Source organism: Arachis ipaensis, chromosome B2, assembly GCF_059453495.1.
Source record: "Arachis ipaensis isolate K30076 ecotype BB chromosome B2, ASM5945349v1, whole genome shotgun sequence".
In the NCBI taxonomy this organism is placed as follows: domain Eukaryota; kingdom Viridiplantae; phylum Streptophyta; class Magnoliopsida; order Fabales; family Fabaceae; genus Arachis; species Arachis ipaensis.
The window spans coordinates 89,809,317-89,820,252 of NC_142437.1; the positions used below are offsets into that span (position 1 = coordinate 89,809,317).

Genomic DNA, 10,936 nt, shown 5'->3' on the forward strand with positions numbered 1-10,936 from the left:
TTTACTGCACCTAATTCCAATTTACATGGAAGAAGCATCTCCATCCCCACCATTGGAGCAAACAATTTTGAGCTGAAACCTCAATTAGTTTCTCTGATGCAGCAGAACTGCAAGTTTCATGGACTTCCATCTGAAGATCCTTTTCAGTTCTTAACTGAATTTTTGCAGATCTGTGATACTGTTAAGACTAATGGAGTAAATCCTGAGGTCTACAGGCTCATGCTTTTCCCTTTTGCTGTAAGAGACAGAGCTAGAGTGTGGTTGGACTCTCAACCCAAAGATAGCCTGAACTCTTGGGATAAGCTGGTCACGGCTTTCTTAGCCAAGTTCTTTCCTCCTCAAAAGCTGAGCAAGCTTAGAGTGGATGTTCAAACCTTCAGACAGAAGGAAGGTGAATCCCTCTATGAAGCTTGGGAGAGATACAAGCAACTGACCAAAAAGTGTCCTTCTGACATGCTTTCAGAATGGACCATCCTGGATATATTCTATGATGGTCTGTCTGAATTAGCTAAGATGTCATTGGATACTTCTGCAGGTGGATCCATTCACCTAAAGAAAATGCCTGCAGAAGCTCAAGAACTCATTGATATGGTTGCTAATAACCAGTTCATGTACACTTCTGAGAGGAATCCTGTGAGTAATGGGACGCCTCAGAAGAAGGGAGTTCTTGAAATTGATACTCTGAATGCCATATTGGCTCAGAACAAACTATTGACTCAACAAGTCAATATGATTTCTCAGAGTCTGAATGGAATGCAAGCTGCATCCAACAGTACTCAAGAGGCGCCATCTGAAGAAGAGGCCTATGATCCTGAGAACCCTGCAATAGCAGAGGTAAATTACTTAGGTAAACCTTATGGAAACACCTATAACTCATCATGGAGAAATCACCCAAATCTCTCATGGAAGGATCAACAAAAGCCTCAACAAGGCTTTAATAATGGTGGAAGAAACAGGTTTAGCAATAGCAAGCCTTTTCCATCATCCACTCAGCAACAGACAGAGAACTCTGAACAAAATACCTCTAATTTAGCAAACTTAATCTCTGATCTATCTAAGGCCACTGTAAATTTCATGAATGAAACAAGGTCCTCCATTAGAAATTTGGAGGCACAGTGGGTCAGCTGAGTAAAAGGATCACTGAAATCCCTCCTAGTACTCTCCCAAGCAATACAGAAGAAAATCCAAAAGGAGAGTGCAAGACCATTGATATAACCATCATGGCTGAATCCAAAGAGGAAGGGAAGGACGCGAATCCCAAGGAGGAAGACCTCCTGGGACGTCCAGTGATCAATAAGGAGTTTCCCTTTGAGGAACCAAAGGAATCTGAGGCTCATCTAGAGACCATAGAGATTCCATTAAACCTCGTTATGTCATTCATGAGCTCTGATGAGTATTCCTCTTCTGAAGAGAATGAGGATGTTACTAAGGAGCAAGTTACTAAGTACCTTGGTGCAATCATGAAGCTGAATGCCAAATTATTTGGTATTGAGACTTGGGAAGATGAACCTCCCTTGTTCACCAATGAACTAAGTGATCTGGATCAACTGACATTGCCTCAGAAGAAATAGGATCTTGGAAAGTTCCTGATACCTTGTACCATAGGCACCATGACCTTTGAGAAGGCTCTATGTCAGGAATAAACCTCATGCCACTCTCTGTAATGGAGAAACTGGGAATCTTTGAGGTACAAGCTGCTAAAATCTCATTAGAGATGGCAGACAATTCCAGAATAGGCTTATGGACAAGTAGAAGACATATTAGTAAAGGTTGAAGGCCTTTACATCCTTGCTGATTTCATAATCCTAGATACTGGGAAGGATGAGGATGAATCCATCATCCTTGGAAGACCCTTCCTAGCCACAGCAAGAGCTGTGATTGATGTTAATAGAGGTGAACTAATCCTTCAATTGAATGAGGACTCCCTTGAGTTTAAAACTCAAGGACATCCTTCTGTAAACATGGAAAAGAGGCACATTAAGCTTCTCTCAAAACAGAGTCAACCAGAGCCCCCACAGTCAAACTCTAAGTTTGGTGTTGGGAGGCCACAACTAAACTCTAAGTTTGGTGTTGAACTCCCATATCCAAACTCTAAGTTTGGTGTTGGGGAGTCTCAACAATGCTCTGAACATCTGTAAGGCTCCATGAGAGCCCACTGTCAAGCTATTGACATTAAAAAAGCGCTTGTTGGGAGGCAACCCAATTTTTATTTATCTAATTCTATTTTTATTTTTATTGTTCTTTCATATTTTATTAGGTTCATGATCATGTGGAGTCACAAAATAAATAGAAAAATCAAAAACAAAATCAAAAACAGCAGAAGAAAAATCACACCCTGGAGGAGGATCTTACTGGCGTTTAAACGCCAGTAAGGAGCATCTGGCTGGCGTTCAACGCCAGAACAGAGCATGTTTCTGGTGTTGAACGCCAGAAACAAGCAGCATCCTGGCGTTCAGACACCAGAAATGCACAGTGAGGAAAGCTGGCGCTGAACGCCAGAAACAAGCATGGAACTGGCGTTCAACGCTAGAAATATGCTGCATCTGGGCGTTAAACGCCCAGAACAAGCATCAATTCGGTGTTTAAACGCCAGAATTGCATGCAAAGGTATTTTACATGCCTAATTGGTGCAGAGATGTAAATCCTTGACACCTCAAGATCTGTAGACCCCACAGGATCCCCACCTTCCCTCCTCATAATCCTAGTTTTTTTTTCCACGTCTTCTTCTTCATCTATTCTTTCTTCTTTTGCTCGATGGCGAGCAACATTCTAAGTTTGGTGTGGTAAAAGCATAATTCTTTTTTTGTTTTTCCATAACCATTGATGGCACCTAAGGCCAGAGAAACCTCAAAAAAAAAGAAGAGAGAAGAGAAAAGGGAAGACAAAAGCTTCCACCTCTAAGTCATGGGAGATGGAGAGATTCATGTAAAGGATCTATAGCTCAGTGGTAGAACATTTGACTGCAAATCAAGAGATCCCTGAGATACCTCAGGGGATACATTTTCCCCCACACAATTATTGGGAGCAACTAAGGATAGGAGCACCAAAATCACTAGGGATCAAGCAACAGAGACAAGGAAGAGACATAGAAGAGCTCAAGGACATCATTGGTTCCTCAAGAAGAAAACGCCACCATCACTAAGGTGGACTCATTCCTTGTTCTTAAATTATCTGTTTTTTGTTTTCTTATGTTAAATGTTTATCTATGTTTGTGTCTTTATTACATGATCATTAATGTCTAAGTGTCTATGCCTTAAAGTAGTGAATATGAATCCATCACCTCTCTTAAATGAAAAATGTTTTAATTCAAAAGAACAAGAAGTACATGAGTTTCGAATTTATCCTTGAACTTAGTTTAATTATATTGATGTGGTGACAATACTTTTTATTTTCTGAATGAATGCTTGAACAGTGCATATGTCTTTTGAAATTGTTGTTTAAGAATGTTAAATATGTTGGCTCTTGAAAGAATGATGACAAGGAGACATGTTATTTGATAATCTAAAAAATCATAAAAATGATTCTTGAAGCAAGAAAAAGCAGTAAATACAAAAGCTTGCAGAAAAAAATAGCGAAAAAAAATAGAAAAAGAAAAAGCAAGCAGAAAAAGCCAAAAGCTCTTAAAACCAAGAGGCAAGAGCAAAAAGCCAGTAACCCTTAAAACCAAAAGGCAAGGGCAAATAAAAAGGATCCCAAGGCTTTGAGCATCAGTGGATAGGAGGGCCTAAAGGAATAAAATCCTGGCCTAAGCGGCTAAACCAAGCTGTCCCTAACCATGTGCTTGTGGCGTGAAGGTGTCAAGTGAAAACTTGAGACTGAGCGGTTAAAGTCAAGGTCCAAAGCAAAAACAGAGTGTGCTTAAGAACCCTGGACACCTCTAATTGGGGACTTTAGCAAAGCTGAGTCACAATCTGAAAAGGTTCACCCAGTCATGTGTCTGTGGCATTTATGTATCCGGTGGTAATACTGGAAAACAAAGTGCTTAGGGCCACGACCAAGACTCATAAAGTAGCTGTGTTCAAGAATCAACATACTGAACTAGGAGAATCAATAACACTATCTGAACTCTGAGTTCCTATAGATGCCAATCATTCTGAACCTCAATGAATAAAGTGAGATGCCAAAACTATTCAAGAGGCAAAAAGCTACAAGTCCCGCTCATCTGATTGGAGCTATGTTTCATTGATAGTTTGGAATTTATAGTATATTCTCTTCTTTTTATCCTATTTGATTTTCAGTTGCTTGGGGACAACCAACAGTTTAAGTTTGGTGTTGTGATGAGCGGATAATTTATACGCTTTTTGGCATTATTTTTAGTATGTTTTTAGTAGGATCTAGTTACTTTTAGGGATGTTTTCATTAGTTTTTATGTTAAATTCACATTTCTGGACTTTACTATGAGTTTGTGTGTTTTTCTGTGATTTCAGGTATTTTCTGGCTGAAATTGAGGGACTTGAGCAAAAATCAGATTCAGAGGTAGAAGAAGGACTGCGGATGCTGTTGGATTCTGACCTCCCTGCACTCAAAGTGGATTTTCTGGAGCTACAGAACTCAAAATGGCGCGCTTCTAATTGCGTTGGAAAGTAAACATCCAGGGCTTTCCAGAAATATATAATAATCCATACTTTGGCCGAGTTTAGATGACGTAAAAGGGCGTTGAACGCCAGTTCTATGCTGTAGTCTGGAGTTAAACGCCAGAAACACGTTACGAACCAGAGTTGAACGCCAGAAACACGTTACAACCTGGCATTCAACTCCAGAAAGAGCCTCTGCACGTGTAACATTCAAGCTCAGCCCAACACACACCAAGTGGGCCCCGGAAGTGGATTTATGCATCAATTACTTACTTTTGTAAACCCTAGTAACTAGTTTAGTATAAATAGGACTTTTTACTATTGTATTAGACATCTTTGGATCATCCTGGATTGTATTTTTGATCCTGTGATCACGTTTTGGGGGCTGGCCTCTTGGCCATGCCTGAACATTTCACTTATGTATTTTCAAACGGTAGAGTTTCTGCACTCCATAGATTAAGGTGTGGAGCTCTGCTGTTCCTCATGAATTAATGCAAAGTACTACTATTTTTCTATTCAACTCGACTTATTCTGCTTCTAAGATATTCATTCACACTTCAACATGAATGTGATGAGCGTGACAATCATCTTCATTCTCCCACGAACGCGTGCCTGACAACCACTTCCGTTCCACCTTAGATTGAATGAGTATCTCTTGGATCTCTTAATCAGAATCTTCGTGGTATAAGCTAGATTGATGGTGGCATTCATGAGAGTCCGGAAAGTCTAAACCTTGTCTGTGGTATTCCGAGTAGGACTCTGGGATTGAATGACTGTGACGAACTTCAAACTCGCGACTGCTGGGCGTAGTGACAGACGCAAAAGGAGGGTGAATCCTATTCCAGTATGATCGAGAACCTCAGATGATTAGCCGTGCTGTGACAGAGCATTTGGACCATTTTCACAAGAGGATAGGATGCAGCCATTGACCAGGATGATGCCTCCAGATGATTAGCCATGCAGTGACAGCACATCGGACCATTTTCCAGAGAGGATGAAAAGTAGCCATTGACAATGGTAATGTCCTTACATAAAGCCAGCCATGGAAAGGAGTAGGACTGATTGGATGAAGACAGCAGGAAAGCAGAAGTTCAGAGGGACGAACGCATCTCCATACACTTATCTGAAATTCTCACCAATGATATACATAAGTATTTCTATCTTTATTCTCTGTTTATTTATTATTATTTTCGAAAACTCCATAATTAATTATTATCTGCCTGACTGAGATTTACAAGATGATCATAGCTTGCTTCATACCAACAATCTCCGTGGGATCGACCCTTACTCACGTAAGGTTTATTACTTGGATGACCCAGTGCACTTGTTGGTTAGTTGTATCGAAGTTGTGAATGAAAAATGATTTATTAAGACGTGCGTACAGAGTTTTTGGCACCGTTGCCTGAGATCACAATTTCGTGCACCATAACCCATGCGTTTGCATAGAACTCTTGAACCATTAAGATCCCGACTTGTTGAATGGGGTTGGTTAGAACTTCCCAACCTCTTCTTTGGATCTCAAGTCGGATCTCCGGATACTCATTCTTTTTGAGTTTGAAAGGAACCTCGGGGATCACTTTCCTCTTGGCCACAACTTCATAGAAGTGGTCTTGATGGACCTTAGAGATGAATCTCTCCATCTCCCATGACTCAGAGGTGGAAGTAATTGCCTTCCCTTTCCTCTTTCTAGACGTTTCTCTGGCCTTAGGTGCCATGAATGGTTATGGAAAAACAAAAAGCAATGCTTTTACCACACCAAACTTAAAATGGTTGCTCGTCCTCGAGCAAAAGAAAGGAGAAAGAAGTAGAAAAAGAAGAGAATGGAGGAGATGGAGGGAGAAGTGGTTTCGGCCAAGTGGAAGAAGAGAGGGTTGTGTTGTGTGAAAATGAAGAAGGAATGAGGGGTTTATATAGGAGTGGGGAGGGGTTAGGGTTCGGCCATTTAGGGTTGGGTTTGGGAGGGAAATTATTTTGAATTTAAAGGTAGGTGGGGTTTTTGGGGAAGAGAGGATGGATGTGAGTGGTGAAGAGGTGATGGGAAAGAGTGATTGAGTTGATTGGTGAGGGGTATTTAGGGAAGAGAGTTATGAAAAGGTGTGAAGTGGAAAGAAGAAGTAGGTGGGGATCCTGTGGGGTCCACAGATGCTGAGATGATCCTGTGGGATCCACAGATCCTGAGGTGTCAACGATTTGCATCCATGCACCAATTAGGCGTGTAAATGCCCTCTGTAGGCAATCCTAGCGTTTAACGCCAGATTGCAGCATGTTTCTGGCGTAAAATGCCACTTCTATGCTTGTTTTGGGCATTCAACGCCAGTCTGCAGCATGTTTCTGGCGTTGAACGCCAGTTTTCCTTTGGGGTGCATTCCTGGCATTTAAACGCCAGAATGCTACTTGTTTCTGGCGTTTAACGCCAGTTTCATGCTCTGTTCTGGCGTTAAACGCCAGCCAGATGCTCCTTACTGGCGTTTAAACGCCAGTAAGCCCTTTCTCCAGGGTGTTCTGTTTTCAATGCTGTTTTTCATTCTGTTTTTGAATTTTTTGTAGTTTTTGTGACTCCACATGATCATCAACCTAATAAAACATGAAAGAACAATAAAAATAAAAATAAAATTAGATAAATAAAAATTGGGTTGCCTCCCAACAAGCGCTTCTTTAATGTCAATAGCTTGACAATGGGCTCTCATGGAGCCACACAGGTGATCAGGTCAATTTTATAGATTCCCAACACCAAACTTAGAGTTTGATTGTGGGGGCTTTGGTTGACTCTACACTGAGAGAAGCTTTTCATGCTTCCTCTCCATGGTTACAGAAGGAGGACCTTGAGTTTTAAACACAAGGTAGTCCTCATTCAGTTGAAGGACCAACTCTCCTCTGTCCACATCAATCACAGCTCTTGCTGTGATTAGGAAGGGTCTTCCAAGGATGATGGATTCATCCTCTTCCTTCCCAGTGTCTAGGATTATGAAATCAGCAGGGATGTAAAGGCCTTCAACCTTTACTAACATGTCCTCTACTAGTCCATAAGCCTGTTTTCTTGAGTTGTCTGCCATCTCTAGTGAGATTCTGGCAGCTTGCACCTCAAAGATTCTCAGTTTCTCCATTACAGAGAGGGGCATGAGGTTTATCCCTGACCCAAGGTCACATAGAGCCTTCTCAAAGGTCATGGTGCCTATGGTACAAGGTATTAAGAACTTTCCAAGATCTTGTTTCTTCTAAGGCAATGTCAGTTGATCCAGATCACTCAGTTCATTGGTGAGTAAGGGAGGTTCTTCTTTCCAAGTCTCATTACCAAATAATTTGGCATTCAGCTTCATGATTGCACCAAGGTACTTGGCAACTTGCTCTTCAGTAACATCTTCATTCTCTTCAGAAGAAGAATACTCATCAGAGCTCATGAATGGCATAAGGAGGTTTAATGGAATCTCTATTGTCTCAAGATGAGCCTCAGATTCCTTTGGTTCCTCAAAGGGAAACTCCTTATTGATCACTGGACGTCCCAAGAGGTCTTTCTCACTGGGATTCACGTTCTCTTCCTCTTTTATGGGTTCGGCCATGATTGTTATATCAATGGCCTTGCACTCTCCTTTTGGATTTTCTTCTATATTGCTTGGGAGAGTACTAGGAGGGATTTCAGTGACCCTTTTACTCAGCTGGCCCACTTGTGCTTCCAAATTTCTAATGGAGGATCTTGTTTCATTCATGAAACTTAGAGTGGCCTTAGATAGATCAGAGACTATATTTGCCAAGCTAGATGGATTCTGCTCAGAACTCTCTGTCTTTTGCTGAGTGGATGATGGAAAAGGTTTGCTATTGCTAAACCTGTTTCTTCCACCATTATTAAAGCCTTGTTGAGGCTTTTGTTGATCCTTCCATGAGAGATTTGGGTGATTTCTCCATGAGGGATTATAGGTGTTTCCATAGGGTTTACCCATGTAATTCACCTCTGCTATTGCAGGGTTCTCAGGATCATAGGCCTCTTCTTCAGAAGGCGCCTCTTGAGTACTTTTGGATGTAGCTTGCATTCCATTCAGACTATGAGAAATCATATTGACTTGCTGAGTCAATAGTTTGTTCTGAGCCAATATGGCATTCAGAGTATCAATTTCAAGAACTCTCTTCTTCTGAGGCGTCCCATTACTCACAGGATTCCTCTCAGAAGTGTACATGAACTGGTTATTAGCAACCATGTCAATGAGTTCTTGAGCTTCTACAGGCGTTTTCTTTAGGTGAATGGATCCACCTGCAGAAGTATCCAATGACATCTTAGCTAATTCAGACAGACCATCATAGAATATATCCAGGATGGTCCATTCTGAAAGCATGTCAGAAGGACACTTTTTGGTCAGTTGCTTATATCTCTCCCAAGCTTCATAGAGGGATTCACCTTCTTTCTGTCTGAAGGTTTGAACATCCACTCTAAGCTTACTCAGCTTTTGAGGAGGAAAGAACTTGGCTAAGAAAGCCGTGACCAGCTTATCCCAAGAGTTCAGGCTATCTTTGGGTTGAGAGTCCAACCACACTCTAGCTCTATCTCTTACAGCAAATGGAAAAAGAATAAGCCTGTAGACCTCGGGATCAACCCCATTGGTCTTAACAATATCACAGATCTGCAAGAATTCAGTTAAGAACTGAAAAGGATCTTCAGATGAAAGTCCATGAAACTTGCAGTTCTGCTGCATTAGAGAAACTAATTGAGGTTTCAGCTCAAAGTTGTTTGCTCCAATGGCAGGGATGGAGATGCTTCTTCCATGTAAATTGGAATTAGGTGCAGTAAAGTCACCAAGCATCCTCCTTGCATTATTATTATTATTTTCGGCTGCCATCTCCTTTTCCTGTTCGAAAATTCCTGTAAGGTTGTCTCTGGATTGTTGTATTTTAACTTCTCTTAGTTTCCTTTTCAGAGTCCTTTCAGGTTCAGAATCTGCTTCAACAAGAATGTTCTTGTCCTTGCTCCTGCTCATATGACAAAGAAGGGAATAACAAAGAAAATATGAAATCCTCTATGTCACAGTATAGAGATTCCTTTGTGTGAGTAGAAGAAGAAAAGAATGTAATGTAAAGAAGAGAAGAGGAAAAAAACTCGAATACAGAGAGGGAGGTGGTGTTCGAATTTTTGGATGGGAGAGAAGTGTTAGTAGATGAATAAATAAATAGAAGGAGATGAGAGAGAGAATTTCAAAATTTAATTAAAATAAAAATTGAAATTGAAAGTTAGATTTCGAAAATTAAAGTTGAAATTAAATTAAAATTAAAACAATTAGTTAATTAAAAAGAAATTTTGAAAAAGGAGAGGGGGAATTTTCGAAAATAAGAGAGAGGATTAGTTAGGTAGTTTTGAAGAAGATATGATTGAAACAAAAAGATAAGATTGATTGAAAAAGTTTTGAAATTTGTTTTTGAAAAAGATATGATTGAAATTTAAAAAGATATGATTGAAACAAAAAGATAAGATTTGAAAATTAATTTTAAAAAGATAAGAAGTTAGAAAAGATTTTGAAATTGAATTTGAAAAAGATATGATTGAAATTTTAATTTGAAAAAGATTTGAAAAGAAAATTAAAAAGATTTGATTTTGAAAACTAAAGTTGATTACTTGACTAACAAGTAACTAAAAAGATATGATTCTAGAGTTTAAAGATTGAACCTTTCTTACTAGGCAAGTAACAACTTAATATTTTTGAATCAATCACATTAAATGTTAGTAACTAATTCTAAAATCATGAACTAAAATTAAGAAAAAGATTTTTGAAAATTAATTTGAAAAATTTTTGAAAATATTAGAAAGAAATTTTGAAAAAGATTTGATTTTTGAAAAAGATTTGCAAAAGATAGAGTTTTTAAATTGAAATTTGATTTGACTCATAAGGAACAACTTGATTTTAAAAATTTTTTGAACAAGTCAACTCAAATTTTCGAATTTGATGAGAAGAAAAAGGGAAAGATATTTTTGAATTTTTAATAAAGAAAGAGAAAAACACAAAATTGACTCAATGCATGAAAATTTTGGATTAAAACATGTGATGCATGCAAGAACACTTTGAATGTCAAGATGAACATCAAGAACTTTTTTTGAAAATTTTTAAGAAAAGAAAAAAAACATGCAAGACACCAAACTTAGAAATTTGCAAACTTCAGACACTAACAAATTGAAAATGCATATGAAAAACAAGAAAAGACACAAAACAAGAAAATATGAAGATCAAACAAGAAGACTTACCAAGAAAAACTTGAAGATCATGAAGAACACTATGAATGTATGAATTTTCGAAAAATGCATAAATTTTTAGAAAAAAATGCAATTGACACCAAACTTAAAAATTGACTCTAGACTCAAACAAGAAACATCAAAAATATTTTTG

The 10,936-nt window shown here is 39.0% G+C and overlaps 2 non-coding genes across 2 annotated transcripts; one reads left to right on the forward strand and one right to left on the reverse strand.

The window, feature by feature from the left end:
- Window positions 1–351: 351 nt before the first annotated feature.
- Window positions 352–459, reverse strand: LOC148574793 (small nucleolar RNA R71). Its single transcript, XR_015905576.1, has one exon. It is a non-coding gene; the product is annotated as a small nucleolar RNA R71 (small nucleolar RNA).
- An 8,434-nt stretch (window positions 460–8,893) lies between these two features.
- Window positions 8,894–9,001, forward strand: LOC148574794 (small nucleolar RNA R71). Its single transcript, XR_015905895.1, has one exon. It is a non-coding gene; the product is annotated as a small nucleolar RNA R71 (small nucleolar RNA).
- Window positions 9,002–10,936: the final 1,935 nt, after the last annotated feature.